Source organism: Pleurodeles waltl, chromosome 3_1 (assembly GCF_031143425.1).
Source record: "Pleurodeles waltl isolate 20211129_DDA chromosome 3_1, aPleWal1.hap1.20221129, whole genome shotgun sequence".
Lineage (NCBI taxonomy): Eukaryota > Metazoa > Chordata > Amphibia > Caudata > Salamandridae > Pleurodeles > Pleurodeles waltl.
In genome coordinates, this window is record NC_090440.1 from 652,737,420 (window position 1) to 652,758,307 (window position 20,888).

At 45.1% G+C, this 20,888-nt stretch overlaps 1 protein-coding gene across 1 annotated transcript in view; it reads right to left on the minus strand.

Annotated features, from left to right (window-relative positions):
- The window catches only part of DUSP8 (dual specificity phosphatase 8), a 91,526-nt gene extending 71,976 nt beyond the window's left edge, over nucleotides 1-19,550 (minus strand). The window contains exon 1 of the mRNA XM_069223157.1: nucleotides 19,202-19,550. The gene's annotated coding sequence lies outside the window, so the exon portion shown is untranslated. The remainder of the gene's footprint in view (nucleotides 1-19,201) is intronic.
- Between the last annotated feature and the right edge of the window lie 1,338 nt (nucleotides 19,551-20,888).

Genomic DNA, 20,888 nt, shown 5'->3' on the forward strand with positions numbered 1-20,888 from the left:
CTCTTATGCTAACCTCTTCATGGGTTGATATGAGCGGGGACATGCCTGGTCAAGTGGAGTTGGTGAATAACTGCAATATATTTACTTCTGGGGAAGATATATTGACAATATCATTCTAATGTGGAATGGATCGCAGGAACAGATGATAGAGTATCACTGATATCTCAACAACATCTTTAATGTCACACTTATTCTGTCAATTAGTAACACCAAAATGCCTTTTCTAGATGTGCACTTTTATATCTCATGTAGTAGGAGTCTGTGCACTCGTCTGTACAGAAACTGCCAGTAATAGCACACTACATTCTAATAGCACACATCCGGCATGTGTAAAAACAGTTGTCCCCTTTGGAGAGACTTTACATATATTCAGAAACTGTAGTGGGAATGACTTTTAAAACCAACATACATGCTCTAAATAAGTGCTCCAGTACAAGAGGCTGTGTAGCTGAGATCCTTTGTAAGGCAGAAAAAGTGGTCTGAAACATGCTCAGAGTAGACACTTTGTGCAGTAATATGTAACGCAAAGTGATATGATGGCTTTCATTGTTACCTATTTGAGTTCTAGCCAGGAAATATACAAGCTATTCAAAAGACATTGGGGCTGCTATGGGCTGAATCTGGACTAAGAGAAATTATGACTGATATGCCAATGATTACTTCTCAAAAGGGGCACACTATGAAAAAACTGGTGAGTCCCAGCTACATACAACCCCCAAATCTTAAAATGGGTAACTAACCCTCTGAACGCCCAATGGGTTTCTATACATATGCCAATTGTTCTGTATGCCCCACTGGATTAAACAAAAAGTTTAAATATAGTTACAACATGCCAGCTAAATTCAGGGTCAATAATTTTATTAACTGTCATAGCACATATCTGATCTCAATGATTCTTTGGAAAGGTGACAGAAATTTCATAGGTGGTTTCAGCAGGCACCTGAGGTACAGAATCCAACAAAAGGTCAGAGCATGTTGCAACAAACATGTGATTTTCCCACAACAAGATGCTATAGTCACCTTTAGATTTCATGGTATCAATAATGCACCCATTAACCATGGGGGGGGGGAAGAGGGGAATTGGGATCTGATGTGGAGGCAAAAATAAGCTAGATGTACCTTCTGCCTACGGCAGCTGAAAGAGAACTGCACAAGTTACATTATTTCTCATAACCTTATCTACAGCAATCTCAATATTAGGTTTGACTAAAGTGCAATGGGGGGCACAAGTGAGTACTAGGCACGTAGTTTCCCGAAGAGACACATTTACAGACAGGTAAATTTATGAGCAGTTCAAGATAGTGACTGGTATGGCTTGGCAGCATTCACATGTTTTATTATTAGGACTTTCAAAAGATGGTACATTATGATGCTTTCTTTGATTTCTGATATTACTAGGTTCGGACCTATATTTAGTTGGCACTGGCAGATTAAGCTGATCTGCCATCTTCACACATTGCTTGTGGATTTTCCTCTTTATTTACAGGGAGGTGTTTGTTAACACTCACCAGTTTACAATAGGCTGTGTGAGCTCCCTGAAACATATTTAGATGTCATGTAATCCTTTTAGTTTTTGTTTTCTTAAAGATTTTGCAGTTTTTGTCACGAGCTATGTTAGCCAGGACTATTGAGTATATATTATCCATTTCAAGATGTCGCTGTTGAGTACATTGTTTCACCAACTGGTTTATTTTATTGGGGCATCTAGTATTTACATATATGTGGCAACTTTCAGACACATGGCTCTACTAAACTTGGGCGTATGTAAGGTTTTATATTCTTTGGAAAACAATATATTTATTATACGTTCCAAAATGGCACTGGTTGAGTATGTTGCTTGGACATTGTATTACATTACCTTTAGAGGGATGTCCAATATTTGCATTCATGTACATATCAACACTCAGCTCCACTTTAGAACACATTCATGAAGTACTGATCGATCATAGGTTAGTACACTACTCATTATCCATATCTAGATGGCGCATATTTCAAAATGAATTTCAGTCAAATTCCTTTATCTTGATTTATCCAAAAATAACATAAAAAGTAGATAAAATAATGTATTCATCAAAAATCTCATAAAATCAAGACAACCTTAATCATTTCATTTGCACACAATACATAAAAAACACAGAGACGGTTTATAAATTCATCAAACTTTCCTCAACAAAACCAAACAACAATATCATAAATGTGTTAAAATCAGCAAGAGTATTTAAAAACCCTTATCAGACCTCATATTAAAATCAACTCTTAAAAAAAGAAACCATAGCAAAGCAAATGCAAGCAGAGGGCAACATTTGCAAATATAGCATGGCCGGTTCAGCTTGCTTGAAATTCATATCCTTTAACAAAGGAATAATAAACTTCGCTCGTAAAGAGGCATATAAACTACGAAACAAGGTGAAGTGCAAAGTGTCTTGGGTTTGAGATAAATCACATACACAGGGGTCCCGATTTTGCGCCACGTTCCAGCTCCATGGGACTGCAAAATAAAGATTTAACATTAACCAGGTTAAAAGATGCCGCTGCTTCGATTTGTCACCAATGACAAGTACGGTTCCATAAACAAGTTAGTTTTCAACAAAAAATGAGTCCTGACAGAGGGTTTCATCAACTCCTTGGATTCTCGCTTACCCCTAAAATATGCAAGAAAATTGAATTTGGTCCATTTCAAATCAGATTTAGTTATAGTGTAAGGGTTATCAAAAAGTTCAGGGTGACCAAGAGCATAAAAAACAGATTTAATTTAATTCAACCACCGAATCTTATGGGCACGGTCAAGATTCAAACAATCCTTCAGAAAGGCTTTATTAAACACTAATTCACTGTTGGACCAAAAAAGAGCCATCTCAATAAGGCATGCAAAGCAAGTGTATCAGAGATATAACCCAGGCATAGTTTCTTGTAGGCTATATAAGTCGGGGTAGTCCAGGGCAGGGCCAGAAAGCGTCTGACAAAGTTATCCTTGGCAGATTGTAAAGTGGAGGTTTCACATCACCCCAACTGTCACCGCCATATGAGACTGCAGAAACACATTTAGCCTGATATATTGTCAGAATGGGTTTTAGAGGTGTATTGGCCAATCTCAAGGCAAAATCAAAAATAGCAGAAACAAACGTCATAAAAAGGTGTTTTCTAAACTCAGGAGCGGGCCAGGAACCTTTTTCAGCAAACTGTTCTCCCAAAGAACAAAACATTGAGACCCTACTTAGTTCATAACCCTGTAGAAAATGCCTAGACTTAATGATTTTGGACCAACTACCATATGGGAATACTTAAAACTGATAGAAAGGTCCTGGGAATCCATAAAATAAACAAAGGAATCAATAACATTCCTAAAGCCAAGCAAAGTACGGGCTAGCAAGACAGCATTATCTGCGTAAAGAAGTGCGGGAATTGGTCTACAACCTACACGAGGAAGGTCATTAGCAAGCTTGTGCACAGCCACTTCAAGATGGTTAATATATTATGTGAATAAGAGAGGGGCTAAAGTGTAGCCTATCCTTAACCATCTCTTCATACTGAAATTCAGTACATTGGCCCTTAAGACTTACAGAAGTCTTTGCATCTTTGTGCAGATCCCTTAACGAAAAAACTGAATTTTAGAGTCCACTCTCAGGGATCATTAGGAACCACAATTTTTCTCTGCTTTACATTTTTTAAATGTGGAGGTAAGATCCATGAAAGTCGGGTGTAAACTACCTTGCTTGGCCACAACATATTTATTTATAAGAAGATGTAAATTCAGACACTGATCGAGGGTACTACGGCTTGCCCTAAAACCATACTGGAAATCACTGATAACATGATTGTCTTCTGGCCAATCTAAAAGCCTTTAAAACCACCCAGCCCACTACTTTTACCTTATAATCAACTAACAAAATATTTCTATAACAAAAGGAGTTGCTCTTATCCCCTTTTTAGGTCTCATTTAGACATCGTATGTGCTGTCTTTGTTAAACATGTTGCTTACATACAGTGGGCTTCCAGACTGGCCATAGATTACCATTTGTTAGCTTCAGTGTTGCTCTCATTTCCTTCATCCCCATTTGCCACAGCATGTGGGCGTCATGTCCTCTGTTGCCCTCCACTGGAGCGTAGGCCAAATACTTGTGTCCATCCACTGCTCCTGTTTTTGGACCTACTTTTTTCTTTGTGTTCAAGTTTGTGTTTTCTGTCCTGCTCCCATATGCTTGTCCATGTAGCTTCTATTCCCTGCAACCTGTCCCCCTTCCATGTTGCTTCTTTTCCTTCCCACTGCCCTTACTCTACACCACTGCACTCTACCCCACTCTGCTCTTTTCTGCACCCCTCTAGGCCACTGCACTCTATGTCACTCTAGTCTGCACCACTCTACTCTCGGCCACTGCACTCCCTATGCCACTCTAAGTCACTGAACTCCACACTAAGTCATGGCACTCTCCCCTACTGCACTCTACTTTACTGCAATCTACTCTGCGCCACTGCACTCTATCCCATTTCACGCTACTCCTCTCTACACCATTATACTCTACACTACTCTCATTTATTCTGCACTACACTACTCTGCCACTGCACTCTACGTTACTCTATGCCACTAAACTCTACTCTGCACCACTCTAGGCCACTGCAATTTACTCTGCGCCACTGCACTCTAAGTCACTCTACTCTGCCCCACTCTGTCACTGCACTCTACTCTGCACCCCTGTACTCTAACCCAATCTACTCTATCCCACAGCACTCTACTTTGCAACACTCTACACTATGCCACTGTATTGTACAACACTCCACTCAATGCTACAGCAATGTATGCCACTCTATGCTACTCTGCACCACTCTACAAAACTGCACTCTATGCTAGTGCACTATATGCCATTGTACTCTACACCGCTCCACACCACTGCACTCTATTCTGTACCACTATAAGTAACTTTGTTACATGCCACTGTGCTCCATTCTACACCACTCCACCCCACCCTACGTCATGCCACTCCATACCACTCGACACCACTCTACTCAACACCACTGCACTCTACACCACTCCACGTCACCCTACTTTATCTCACTCTATGCTATGCTAGTCCACTCCACTATGTGCCAATCCACTCTCCGCCACTCCACTCTAGTCTATTCAGCACCACTCCACTCTATGCTACTCCAAGCCAAAATTCTCCACTCCACGCTGCTGTACAACATGGCTAAAAGGCAATGGCAAAGCCAATAGCTCTCACATAGGCAAAATCTATTGGCTTTGCCAATGCTGGTTTAAAGACTGGGATGATAGTTGATCTGGACCTTTCAGTCATCTTTGTGCATCTATCTTTGTGGTATTGTTTTTGTAAATTTTCCATTGAGATGAAACCTGTTTAGTCAATATCCCCCCATCTTGCCATACCCCCTTAAGCACACATTACAGCATTTACACGTTCTGTGCTCTTCACTTACGGTGCACTGAGGTTCTACAGTGTTTTGGATATATATTATCCGCTCCAAGATGGCACCTGTTAAGCATGCCATCATGCTATTGTGCTGCACAGGTATGTTTCTGAGTAGCTTATGGTAAGAGTGATATTCTTGTTGGGGAGCTCTTACTGCATTTCAATGGGTCATTTCCATGCAAGTTTAGAATTTGTATTTAACGCATTTGTTCTGATGCAAATGTGTAGTATATATTTTTTTTATCGCACATATTGTTTGGAGAGCCAACTGAGCATAAAGTTGCTCATGGTTTATACAAGATATTTTGCTCCATTTAACAGTCAGTCCTTGAGAACTTTGTCACTCTTATTAGTTATGTACTGTTTATACATAAGAGAAGTGAACAATACTATTTCTCTTGCAGCAACTTTGTTTAGTCACATATTCAGTCTCAGAAGACAAATCATGTGCAGATTTGATAAAACGTGCTTTATCTAGCCTTAAATTCTGCTTTGATCAAACACATACCTTGACCTGACTCTTTGAGACCTTTAGCTATGCATGACAATGCTTCTATTTTACTTTGCATTGAATTAGACGGACGGAGAAAGATCAGACTACTTTGTTTTGTTTTACTTGGAGTTAGTGACAACTGTCTTCACTGCATCTACCCCCTTTCAGACATAGTGGCAAATAATAAATGGTATTTGGACATCCATTGACATTTACTTGCCAATAAGAGACATTCAAATTTTGAGACTCCGCACAATTTCTTCTTCAGCTACACATCCGGTAAATTTGTGTATATATAAATATATATTCACACATTCACACACACACACTCTATAGTCCCTGCTGGCAGGAACCAGTAGGTAGTTATAGTTAGCACCTAAGTTCTATTGAAAAAGTGACTTTTGACTTGCCTTATAACTTTGGCACCGCATGACAAATCTTCACAAAATTTTTTCCAAAAAAGTTTTCCCTAGAAAAACATGTTGTGCATGTACAATTTCAGGGTGATCCATCAAGCAGGGACGGAAAACAAAAAAGGGGGGGCGGGGTGCATTTCCCATTTTAATTCAGAGAGATTTTAGATACAACTACAGACCAAACTGTTGGACGGAATTACACCAAGTTTGGCAGGAAGGTGGCTCTTGGTCCAGAAAGATTGCTTTTTGTTAGTTGGTGTAAATCTGTTCAGGTGTTTAGGGGAAATTAAAGGATATCTAAGATTGTATATCTAGGATCATGACGAATCCATGAATGCTAACAATACTGTGCAGAGATCTGACTGGCTGCCAACACTTCAACCACGAAGTATAGCAGCCATTTTGAGACTCTGCTTCAGCCGAATCTAAAAAATAAAAAATAAAAATAAAAAATAAAAAAAAATAAAAAGAAGAAGGACAGGGTACCTTTACCCTACCCCACTAGCCTTGGTGCAGGGGTACAGCAGGGCTAAAAAAGGGATATGTGTCTGTCTAGTGGAAGGCGGCCAGCCGAAACGTGTTGACGTTTTGTTTGGAGAAGCATTGCACTTTAAAATAAATTAAATGGATTAACCATTTGCTGCTTTAATATATACTTCACGAACCTCGTGGTGCAACAAATGGATGCTGTGTTGCAGCTTTTGGCGGTGTAAGGAAACTCACCGAGATCAATATATTCTATATCACAATTGAAAAAAAAAAAGCAATTGCAGTCTCCTGGTTTCCATTCTGTTTTGCCCCCAGGTGGGCCAGGTCCTGGGGTGCACAGGGCTCCCCTCCAACGGCTTAAGAAAGCCCCAGGGACCGCCACCTCCAGGCGTTGTGCAAGGGGGCGGTGTGGCATGCCCCGTGGCATGGGGACCGCCACCTCCCAAGGGCAAATGTTTACAAATTAATGTGGGGCAGCCAGCACAGCCCACCGGGGCCTGCCACCTCCCCGGGAGCGCAAATTTTAATTACCTTAGTGAGATTACTATAACTTCTCAAATTCTATGGCTTTGTGTATGTAAAATCTGAGCCCAACTATGTGCCCCTCTAATCTTTATTTTTTTCCAGTGAAGATAGATTGATCTTTCATCACTTTAACCATATCCAAACTAATGATCAAGGAAGAGTTGCAGGTGTAATTAGGTAAGCCCACTTTTGCTTTTTTTTCTCCACTCTTTTCCTTTTTTGTTATTTTTTATTTTGCACTTTTGCCTTTTCTCCATAATAATAATAATAATAATTGACTGGATGAATTAATCCTATTAGTGTGTTAGCCAATGGCTGACACACATACACCCTTTGTGGTGCAGGCTACGACCACTGGCCGACACCAGGGAGGGGTTTTAAGGTTTTTTTTGTTTTGTTTGTTTTTTTAAAACCCCTTGGGAGACAAGGAAGAGCTTTCCTAACTGCGACTGGCCACCAGGGAAACCACACACATATATATGTTGCCACCGGTTGCCTCACGACACGCTTCTTTGCTGGTGCCTGCGTCAAAGATCGACCATACCTCTGTAATATGTACACATCACCAGAATAATGCTACACTCAAGGGATTTATTTCGTCACCAATATTATTAATTCTGAAAGCAACGCACATACTCCAACCGCTGCGTTTCGACCCTAGCTTTTAGGCAGCAATAAAAATATCAAGATAACTCTTGTGATCATGCTCCTGCTAGACAGAGAGATCAGACTTTTTTCTAGCTGCAGTTTTTATGCCATAAACTAGCGAAGAAGGTTTATATGCCTGCTGCCAAGAACAGATATGTATTTTATGTGAACAGCTGAGTGGATTAGTAAAGCCAAGAGCTTTAAAACAAATAAAAATATATGTGCCAGGGGAGCTATGGAGAGATGAAGGGCACTCTTGCTGGGTGGTAGTGAGGGAATCCGAAGAGGAGGTCATGGGAATGGGAGCACCAAAGATGATTGTCGGACTAGGCCACACCAGTGCTAAAGGCTGTGATGATGGGTATGTGGCAATGTGAAGTAATAGTGTATTTTTTTTTCCAGTGTCTTCATAGAACCTGCTGACTGAGGGAAGAAGTGAAGATAAGGTGACTGACACTTATTGTTGCACACATCACACACACACACACACACACACACCAACAATTTTGACCATATCTGCCTTCTACATAGGCCAGTGTTTTAGAGGAACATGTAGCCAGTAGCAGACATAGCATCTCGTTAGATGGCTGTTGCTCAAGCCCTAACTCAGGTTATGGAGGACAGCTCTGAGGCAGGATCAGCGACAGAGAACAGATACTGAGACACCATCTGAGGGAGAGGACAATGGAGCTGACGCTGGGATGCCTTCTCTGCCTTCCGATGCCTTCTCTGCCAGTCAATCAATGAATCAATTAGGAATTTGTAAAGCGCACTACTCACCTCTGAGGGTCTCAAGGCGCTGAGGGGGGCATCCCATGCAGAGGGGGTGGAGCCGAAGATGAGGACCTCTGTCTTGTCGGAATTGAGTTTGAGGCAGCTGCTCTTCATCCATTCGGCGATGGCCTTCATTCCTTCGTGAGGTTGGTCTTGGAGGGTCCTTGGAGAGAGAAAGGATCAGGTGGGTGTCGTCGGCATATGAGATGATCTTGAGGTTGTGGGATCGGGCGATGTTAGCGAGCGGGCCATGTAGACGTTGAAGAGGGTCGGGCTGAGGGACGAACCCTGGGGTACACCGCAGATGATTTCAGTGGCCACTGAGCAGAATAGGGGTTGGGGGGGGGGGGGGAGAGGGAGGAGGACTCTCCGGGTTCTGCCGGTGAGATAGGAGGTGACCCAGTCCAGGGCTCAGTTGCAGATTCCTGCATTGCTAAGGCGTGAGCGTAGGGTGTGGTGGCAGATGGTGTCGAACGCGGCTGAGAGGTCCAGGGAGATGAGGGCTGTGGTTTCGCTGTTGTCCAGTATGGTTCTGATGTCGTCAGTGGTAGCGATGAGGGCGGTTTCGTTACTGTGGTTGCTGCAGAATCCGGATTGGGAAAGGTCCAGGGTGCAGGTCTCCACGAGGAAGCGGGTTAGTTGTCTGTTGAAAGCCTTCTCAATGACTTATGCCATGAAGGGGAGCAGGGAGATAGGCCAGAAGTTCTTTAGGTCCTTGGGTTTTTTGAGGAGGGCGCTGATCTCAGCGTGTTTCCAGCTCTCCGGGAAGGTGTCAGACTCAAAGGAGCTGTTGAAGATCTTCCGTAGTTGGGATGCGATGACGGAGCTTGCTTTGTTGAGGATGTGGGGAGGGCAGGTGTCAGATGGAGAGCCGGAGTGGATGGTGTTCATGATTTCAATGGTGTCGTTGTCACTGACGGGGGTCCAGGAGAGCAGGAGGATGGTCGGAGGTGAATCTGTGGTGTTGGTGGTTGCCAGGGGGGTCTGGGTGCTGAAGCTGTCAAGAATGTCTGCAATCTTGCAGTGGAAGTAGGAGGCTAGGGAGTCGCAGAGGTCTTGAGATGGCGGGATGTCATTGGAGCTGGGGTTGGAGAGTTCCTTCACGACGTTGAAGAGCTCCTTGTGGCTGTGTGCGTTGTTGTTGATTTGGTCTTTGAAGGCGGTTCTCTTGGCAGCTCGGATGAGTTGGTGGCGTCTGCAGATGCCGTTTTTGAAGGCTGTGTGGTTGTACAGAGTCTGATCTTGGCACCACTTTCTTTCGAGTCTTCGGCAGGTTTGCTTAGATTCATGGAGGTTGGCGGTAAACCAGAAGGCCTTTCTGACGGTGCGTCTGTTGGAGGGATTCTTGACTGGGGAGAGAGTATTGGCGCAAGTGTCGACCCATTGCCTGAAGTTGCGGGCAGCTGCATCAGTGTCGGTGGTGTCGATGGGTGGGTTCCGGGAAAGGGTTGCGATAAGTTGGTCTTCAGTGACCTTGTTCCAACTACGGTGGGGGCTCCGTTGTGGGTGGTGGTGTGTTGTGGGTTTCTTGAAGGAGGAGTGGATAAAGCGGTGACCTGTCCAGTGGAGTTCGGTGGTGTGGCTAAAGGAGACGCGATTGCTGGCGGGGAAAATAGGGTCAAGAGTGTGTCCTGCGGAGCCGGTATGTGTTGTGACGAGCTGTTTGAGGCCGAGGTTGTTGAGCAGGGTGGCGGTGTTGTTGTGGTTGGTGTTCTCGAGGTGGAAGTTTAAGTCCCTGAGGAGTATGTAGTCAGTGGATGCGAGAGCATGCGTGCTGAAGACATCGGTGATGGACTTGCTGAACTGCTTTCGGGGGTGAGGGGCTGTAGGTGAGGGTCCCTCGGAGGGTGGTGTTTGGGTCAGTGTGGATCTGGAAGTGCAGGTGTTCGGCGGTGCTGAGGGTGTCTTCGGTGCTGGTCTTATCCTGAGGGTATTCTTGTGGATGATGGCAATGCCTCCTCCTGGTTTGTTGGAACGGTCCCTGCGGGTGATCTTGTAGCGGTCTGGGATGGCTATGGGGATGTCAGGTGCTGAGGAGGGGTTCGTCCAGGGCTCGGTCAGGAAGGCGATGTCTGGGGAGGCTGAGTCGAATAGATTACATAGCTCTACTGCGTACTTGTGGACGGAGCGGGTGTAAAGGAGGATACATCCGAGATGGTTGCATCCTGCCTTGGTGGGTGGGTCGTTGGCGTGGAGGCTGGTGAAGGTGCAGTTCCAGCAGGAGAAGGGTCTGCAGGGAGACTTGAAGGCAGGTGGGAGAGATGCCACTGTTGAGGGTGTGGAGGGTGGCGACATTGTAGTAAAGAAGTGCGTGGCGGAGGTGGGGGGGATAGGAGCCAGAGGTTTTGGTGATAGGCGCGGTCCAGGTGCAGATGGGCTTGCCTTTGGCACGCCAGCAGCACACCTAGTGCGCACAGCCTCCATTAAGTAGGGAGGTGGGGGAGGAGAGGACAGCTTGGAGGCGAGACCGGGGGTGGAAAACGGTGCGAAAAAGGGGGGCGGGCGCAAAAAGGGGGCAGGATGCGGGGGCAGCAGCGGTGGGGGAGACAGAGGAGGGGGAGAGCGAAAGTGAGAGAAAAATGAGGAAGAGAGTAGCACAAAGCAGTGCACTGACCAGGTCAGTGGTATTGCCAGTGATTCTGAGGGAGACGATGAGGACAGTTGTGCTGTCCCTTCACAAGCACAGTCTGTGCAGCGGGACAACAGAGGGTTAGCTCAACCCAGAGAGCAGGTGCATGCGGTAGCAAGCATAAACAAGAATTCTCTCTTGGCAGCCCCCCAATTTAATTCAGCCCCAAATTCCACATTTTAGTGGTGACACTGGATGTAAAGTAGATATGGCCAACTTTATGGTAAGTGACTATGTCCATCTCTTTTTGGATGTGGACTTCCTTCAGCAAATTGTGCAGCAAACAAATGTGTGCCAAACAATTCCTAAGGGAGCATGGAGGAAGTCTAGGGCCCATTCTAGGGCACGCCAGTGGACTCCCACTTTGCTGGCAGAATTGAGGATATTTTGGGCCTTATGCATAATGGGATTAGTGCAGAAACCCACCTTGCAGTCCTACTGGGAAACTCGCATGGTTTGGGTAACCTCCATCATCGCACAGGGACGGGACCAAATCGTATTGTGAAGACTTCAAAATTATCTATCACAAACAACCTTGTTTTGTAAGATGGGCACCTGCGGTATTGGTCCTGGGCTCGGCGGCTATTTAGGGTAACCTACCAAATCCAGACATTTCTGAAAACTAGACACTCGGGGGAGTCCACTGAGATGTGGTTTGTGTGGATTCCTCAAAGTTTCTCTTCCTGAATTCCTGCCACCCAGCGTTTACCCACCTGCCCGATAAAAAAGCTAACCCACTTGTGTGCCTGTGCCTACTGCCTGCGTCAGGAATGGATCACCTCAGGGTCAGCAGTAGCCCTCATGTAAGGACTACCATTGACCGGTGTGTGATCCATTACTGTCACAGGCACAAAGCCCAGGCACACCAGCAGTGGGGTAGCGTTTTTATCAGGACAAATTGGGGAACACTGGGTCTTAAGCAGTTTGTGGATCCCTGCATATTCCTGTAGTTTATGTCACAGCAATGCAAGGAAAAATAGTGCTTTTATTCAACGTTTTACCTTAGCAGGGCATTCTGGGAGACATACTTTGGGGAATCCTCACAAGAGATACATCCCTGGACTCCCCTTGATGTCTACTTTTCAGAAATGACTGGGTTTCATAGCTTTCCCTAAATGGTTCCTGATCCCAGGACTAATTAGTATACTCATCTCAGTTATCATTACCATCACTATACGTTTTGGGACCTTTCCTGTCGCAGGCCCTTGGCCTACCCACACAAGTGAGGTAACATTTTTATCGGGGACGTGGGCGAATGCTGGGTGGAATAAAGTTTGTGGCTCCCCTCAGATTTCCAATGTGCAGAAAAGGTGTATTTTAGACCAATTATGAGGTTTGCAAAGGATTCTAGGTGACAGAACCTGGCGAGAGCCCCACGGGTCACCCCATTCTGGATTCCCATTGGTGTCTAGATTTCATAAATGTATAGGTTTGCTAGGTTTCCCTACGTGTCGGCTGAGCTAGAGGCCAAAATACACAGCTAAGCACTTTGCCAAAATCTTGCTCGTTTTCAGTGGAAATACGTAATGAACCAAGTTGTGTTTTGTGGGCGTTTCCTGTTGAGGGTACTAGGCATACCCATACAAGTGAGGTACAATTTCATCAAGAAACTTGGAACACAGAATAGAAGAACAAGTGTTATTGACAATTGTATTTTCTACATTTGTGCCTTTCAAATGTAAGACAGTGTGTGAGAAAGAAGTCATTTTGAGAAATACCCTGTAATTCACATGCTAGTATGTGTACCCCCGAATTCAGAGATGTGCAGATAACCACTGCTTCTAAACTCCCTATCTTGTGCCCATTTCTGAAATACATAGGTTTCCTTGATACCTATCTTTCACTCTTTGTATTTTACCAAATTAATTGCTGTATACCCAGTATACAATGAAAACCCATTGCAAGGTGCAGCTCATTTACTGGCTCTGGGTACCTTGGGTTCTTGATGAACCTACTAGACCTATATATCCCTGCAACCAGAAGGGTCCAGCAGATGTAATGGTATATTGCTTTCAAAAATCTGCCATAGCTGGAAAAAAGTTACAGAATATAAAGTAGACAGGAATGGCTGTTTTTTTAACCCAATTTCAATATTGTTTCACACCCATTTGTGTCACTAACTGGAAGGAGGCTGAAAGCACAAAAAATAGCGAAAATGGGATATGTCCCTGTAAAATGCCAAAACTGTGTTGAAAGAAATGTGTTTTTTCCGATTCAAGTCTGTCTGTTCCCGAAAGCCGGGAAGATGCCGATTTTAGCACCGCAACCCCTTAATTTATCCCATTCCCAGGGAAATAAACAGATGCTTTCTACTGCGGCACTTCTGTCCCATGTTTCCCCAAAAAACAATGTTAGCTGTATTTTTGCTAATTTCTCAGCCTCCTCCAGGAGAATCCACAAACTCTGGGTATCTCCAGAATTCCCAGGAGACAGGAAAAAAAGGACGCAAAATTAGCTTGGATAGCTTATGTGGACAAAAAGTTACAGGGGGTGGGGGGGATGTCTAAGTTTGAACTACCCCAAATAGCCAAAAAAGGGATCAGCACGGGGGGGGCAGGGGTAACCTCCCTCTACACTGGCTGTAAAATTTGCTCAACTGTAATACAATATGGTGTTGACGCTTTATTTGTTCAGATGCCATAGTTTATGGAAAGTTGTATTTCTTTATGAAATGAACTTAACTTTTTTTGTTTAAATGAAGATAATCAGCCTGATTGTTTTCATGGCAGGAAATATGTACTGTTGTGGTCAACAGCCCTGAAGAAGTTCTGAGGGGGAGCGAAACATGTTGGCTATCTTTTTATGCACAAATAATTGAACAAGCTAAATGTATTTGAAGAAACTGAATAAACAGCTTCAATGTTGAAGCAACAAACAAAACTGTGCACCAAAGACTCTTTTCGTACAGACTGTCGAAAATCAGGTGATTACAGTTATTGACAGTGTCTCTTCCATCACGGGTTCTTTAATGACATCAGTATTGCATCAAACACACAATGTACAAGTCTGAATGAGGAACAGGTATCCACCATATAAATATTCTTTAGAAGCACCTCCCTATATATGTGTGTGCACTACACATGATCAGTACACACTGTGTAATATACCTTCACTGTGCACATATGGTGACTGTTTACACTGAGTGCTATCCCTCATGATCATATACAATTTGTACTATACCTGAAAGGTATGCACAATACATTACCCCAATGGCTGTGTGCATTATGAACAACGCTTGCGGGTTATACATGCAGTGCATGACATTACAACAAACTATGTGTTGTATATGGCAGGATCTTCCTGCAAAAAGCTGAAGATATTCAGCCAGGAGTTAAGTTCTTAATTCCATATTAGGCCCTTAGGTTACAGCAACAGCATTTGCCCTCCATCTGTCCCTATCTCCAAGATTCCACTTCACACAACACACTAAAACTCAACTACATCATTCTCTCTTAGCTTTCCAGACATCAGCTTAAACATATAAGAAATGGAAAACACAGGATACCACACTCTCCCCCTTTTTTGTTTTACTAACAACAAAAAACCACCATTCCCTTGAATATAAAGGACAATCATCCACAGTTACCCAATCTCCAACATGTCATGTCTGGCTTACGCATCCATCCAACAACCTCTGTAAGACTCCAATATTCATGGAGACAGACAAAGGCAACCAACAGCAGTCACAGAAACTTTGTGAACGGACAAAACATGAGACTCTCCTTACCTAATGTCAAAAAAAGAAAAAGAGACAAGTAGGTTGTGATTACAACTGCACAACAGTCAAAGACGTCCAAATCATGCAACATACTCTGACACGAGGACCTACCACATGACTGCACACTCAAACTGACACCATGCATTTATGTACACCGGACATGTAGTCACAGATGCTCAGGTACGCAATAGCCAAGGCATGGAACAGACAGGTTTCCCTTTACAAAAGGTTTCCCTGTCATCACAGAGTCTACACATTCAAGGCACAAACTAACCAAAAATGGAAAGTTTAAACATGCATCACCTTAAATTGAAACTTCATTAACCAGAATCCAACATAAAACCTGTTGTCGCAACTACACTGATAAACAATGTCCCAAAACATCCACCTCACTTTACTAAACTCCACAACAAAATTCTCAGACCTTCTCCATCTTCCAAAAGCAACAGACAACCCCAGAAGAACACACTCCACCAACCACATAAACACAAATGCAGACCAGCACTCCAACATGCCTAACACCCAGCCACACTAGCTCGTGATACCAACATAACCAAGCATGAGGCGGAAGAAAGCACTTAATCTGCACCCAGTACTATGAACTCAAGGACGCCAACATAGTGGCCATCACAACCCACATCGACTCAGCATCCACCCGCACAAAATAACTTTTCAAAATAGTCAGACTACTCCAACCCAGCAGCCACAGAGAAAGCCATCCACCCCTTCCAAGAACTCTGCAACAACCTCTCAGACTACTTCCAGAGCAAGATGGCCACCATCTACAACAACTTCAACCCCCCAACCACGATCTCCAACGTGAGCTCTCTTGACCCCCCACCCCCAGCACATACAAACAGCACTAACTCTGGTGGGCACCGCTAACCACTCAATCCACCTCAGCTATCATGTAATCCATTCACTCCGAGGCACCCACCGACCCATGCCCCACCACCTGTTCAACCTCAGAACCAATCTCATTAGCACAGAACTCACCAGCATCAACACCTTCAGCAGTTTTTCCGGACAAATGGAAACATACGGAAATCAAACTCCTCCTGAAAAATCCCACTGCAGACTCCAATGAACTCAAGAACTACAGACCCGTCTCTCTACTCCCCTACCCAGACAAAGTACTCAAAAAGGCCATCAATCAGCAGCTCACCAGCGACCTGGAAGAGAACAATCTACTGGACACCTCCCAATCAGATTTTGTTCAAACCACAGCACCAAGACTGCACTTATCAAAGCCACTGATGACATCAAAGCGCTCCTCGACTGCGGGGAAACTACCACCCTGATCCTCCTCAACCTATTGGCCACGCTCTAAACATCTCCCACCACACCTTCAGCAACAGACTCCACAGCATCGGAATACAAAATGATGCCCTCAAATGGATCGCCTCCTTCCTGAAAAGACATACTTAGAACGTCCAACTACCCTGGTTCACCTCTGCACCCAAGAGCATCCTTCGCGGCGTACCCCAAGGTTCATTCCTCCGCCACACTTTGTTCAATACCTATACGACCCTGGCCGACATTGTTAGATCCCACACACTCAACATCATCTCCTACGCAGACAATACTCAACTGATCCTCTTGCTTACTGAATACCCTTCCACCACTAGAACCAACTTCTGCAATGCCATGACCACTGTAGCCAACTGGATGTAAACTAACTGCCTGAAGCTCAACTGCGACAAGGCGGAAGTCCTGATCTTTGGGAAAAACACCTCCGTGTGGGACAATAGCTGGTGGCTAGCTGAACTTGGACCCACTCCCACACCTACAGACCACGCTCGCAACCTTGGCATCATCCTCGAAAGTGAGCTGACCATAAAGCAGCAGATCAATGCAGTTGCCTCTGGTTACTCCGTGCTGGGTGCCATAAAATATGCAGAATGCACACCAGACCCTCCAATGGCATTGACTGCCCTTAGCACCTAGCTTTCACTCCAAACAGCACACCAAGATTATACTACGTTGTCCAAGAACGGCATCCCAGACACCATCTCAGACTTACAGGAAAGGGAATACACAATACTACACCATGGCCTCTACGTAACAATATACACTTGCTACCTATACCCTATGTACTACACCTGATAACTATGCTGTAGATGATTCCATGTACGCAGCACACGGCAAGGCTGGACAATCAATGCAACTCAATTGTCTGTACTCTGGGACATTTTATAGCATCAGCACAATGAAGGCAATTGCATGCTCCAAGTTATCTTAAGTGCTGACACGGGTAGAGGTTTTCCCTACAGATGGAGACAGGTTTCCAAAGTGATTGAAATGCACACTCACTTCACAATGGATGACTTTACATCTATATCTGTACACAATGCGCATGTGCAGCTGTATCGTCACCATAAAAGGCTGACGTGTGACATCACCTGATACCATTATAATGCAATGCAATTGGTTATAAACACATGTCTGATGTAATCAGTGAGATGGTTCGTAGAAACCATGTATGGTGCCTGCCTGCTGTTAATAGTATCCGTGGAGATTCGGGTAGTCGTAGTCTTTTCTCTCTTTCTCTGACACTGTGTTAGGAAGGGAAGGGAGCAGTATGACAGATCACTATAGTCTGAAATTTCCCGAGTGACGAAACGTTTTTCCTGTACGTGTCAACATAACTTCGATGTTAAACGCGTTTCCTTTGGTTTCATGGCCAATTCTAAATAAAATTCTTCTTTAAGTTGTGTCCTCATGTGTTTTGAGAATATCTTTTTTAGTGAAACATTGAGAGTGAAATGTTCTCTGCCTGTGGGGTGGAATAACCGCAAGCTTTGAGTTTTAAAGGCCGTGAGTGCCCTGGGCACATGTGCCTTTTAAGAAATGCTGGCCTCAGCAGTAACTCGGCAGAAAAAAGCCAAAAACTACTCATTCCAGGTCCTCGTGGTGGGCAAGAAGCCCCATATTGAAAATGCCTGGAACCCCAGCACGGATTAAGCAAAAGGCACTGGACGGGAGCTCACGCAGCCCCTCTTCCCTAACCTAGCCCGACTCTTTTAAGATCTCGTTCTGTGGACCTCTGCCCCAGTACTAGAGCAGGTTTCGTGCTTTGGCAGATGGTTAAGTTATTCCGACAACATCTGCATATAAACAAAAGGTGGAAAATATTCCCGACTTGTCCCTCCACCCTGATCCAAAGAAAAAGACTTCCAAAGAAGATGAAATATGGGCGGGTAGAAACCATCGCGGAACAAATGTAAATAATCAACGAGGATGCAGTTAGACTGTGTTGGTACAGCCAGTGGGACTGAAGGGACGTTAGAACCCCAAAATTTCTTTGACTGCTGTGCTATACAAATGAATTGTATACATGATGATCAAAAAGGCAACGCTGTTCGACTTATTCAGGTGATAAGGCCATACGAATTTTACAGCTATCGATATCTCCTGTAGGTTGAGATAATAAGGAGGTTAAAAAGAAGGTGGGAGCTTACGAAGGAAATGTTAGTACCCCCTCCCACCCAACTGGACAAAATCCTAGTACTACATTATATGTCATTTTACTAGTACAGCATTGAACCCCGTGGATATCCAGTGGTGCGTGGGATCCTCGATGAGTCCAACCGTATGTGGGTGGTTTCAGAGGGGGTGGATACTAAGTATCGGCCCTGAGTGACTGTCACAAGTCACCATCCCTTTAGGACCGCAACACAACGAGGTTCCACGAACCTCTCACATAACGAAATGGGGTTAAAGGCACCCCAACCTCATCAGACCTGCGATTCATCCCACCCTTTGTTGAGACCGATTACTACCTGTCGGCTGTACATAACCCTGCCACACTTACAGTGGCTCGGATCTGTGGGTGGTAGTGGCTGGTGGTGTCCCACTGGCAGCGGCGGCCTTACAAACCCACATGAGCCCCCCTGGCGCTTCCATGGTAGCCCTCCTGGCTGAGGGCTAGAAGCTGCAGGTGACAAAGGCTACGGTCTGGTGGTATCCCCGCGGCGGCGCCTGCTTCACCTGCCACGGCGTGGGCCCTGGCGTCCCTGGCCTTAGTGCGGGCTGAGAGCCGGGACCTATGGGTGGCGGGGCCTCCAGGGGGCGGGGTGATCTTACCTGGCATCGATGCGTGCCCCCGTGGCGGCTGTGGCTAGGGGGTGCTGCTGCTCTGGGCCCCGGTGGCGGCTGCCTGGGCAGGTGGGCGATGCTGGAAGGAGGGGGGGAGGGGGTCCCTTCCCCTGGCCGTGGCGCGCGTGTGCCCTCCCCCGCTAGTAAGGGTTGACGTGGGGGTGCCCGTTCCGAGTGGGCACGCGCACCCGACACGCGCGCTCGCGACACGCAGGCCTGGGAGTCCAGAGGGTATCCAGGAAGCCTGGCTCGGGATTGTTAAAAATAAAACTGCCCCGGGGAGGGAGGGTGAGGAGTGAGGTCATCCCCAGGAATAATATTAATGCCAGAGGAAAGTAGAGCCGCTGACGTCAACGCCAGCCAATCACAAGGCCGAGCTCCGGGAGTTGGTGATGTCAGAGCCTAGGGCTGTCAGCTGCGGATTAAAGCAAAGCCTCTTAAAGGGGACAACACTGAGAGGGTCCACAGACAATTTAAAGGGGCGATGCATAGGGGGCGTGTCAGCAAAATGTGCTGAACGCACAAAGCACCACTTGCAAGGAGAGGGGAAGTTGGGGGCACTGAGCAGCACAAAAGGGTGTCTTTCAGCATAGTAGACATGGAAATTATAGTGCTGCTCAAAAAGGGTTTTCCTGGGGGAGTGGAAAGGAAATAGTGTGGGGGAGGAAGGATGTCAGAAGAACAGGTCAAACAAAGGGAACATGTAAATTATCATAATTTAGGGAAAAGTGCGTATTAATGGTACATGAGGCATTCGGAGAGGAGGAACGAGAGAAAGAAAAAATACCAATTGCCACATGAATAAATGATACAGGAGTCAAGCTAAATAAGTACTATAAAAGAACTTCTAAACAGAGTACATTTCAGGATATGGTATAGAAGTGTGTAGGAAAATAGTTATGTACACAAAAGAAAAGGAAAACACAAATCAACGTGAAGACAACTCGGTTGTTTCTATTTCGTTACAATTGAGCTGTTTTCCTGTTGATTTGTGTGTCTGTGTAAAGCACGCATGTAAAGCAAACCCGAACGGATGGCGCATGGAGGTGTTTTGTGGGCACACACACACGATTACAAACATATGGAATAAGATGACAAGATGGAAACTTACAATGGAACGCCGGCCCGTCAGGTCAGTGAATTTTCTCCCTCGCAATGTTTAATTGAGTTCTGTATTTATCAGTCCGCTACAGAGGGAAAGTTCGTGTGAGAATCGCCTGATAAATTTACTGATGACCCCCGATATCGGTGCAGGCAGGACCGAAGTCCGCGTTTGAAAGACAAGCAACCGGCTACGGGCCACAGTAACACATCGCAGTTAAATATCTCAGGGGGTTGCACACATGGTAGTGTGCTCTGTATACCATTTGTAAGCATCTTGAGTCCCACTATGGGAAATTCGCATTTCATTTTTCCCGGGACGATAAATGAGTATCAAAGAGGAATGAACGCACCTATTACTTCAGTAAGAAGAGCTAACCCATTTACTGATGAGCACAGCGCATTCATGATTTTGAATATGAATGTTATCTTATCTGCATTTACGATTACAAGAAACGGCCAGGATTATCTGCATTAGTATCGCGACATAGAAAGGACAAAGGCCGGTCTCGCCTCGTGTGACTGGTGGTTACGGCTCGTAATACTATATGGTTTTGCGTTTTGTATCTCTGGG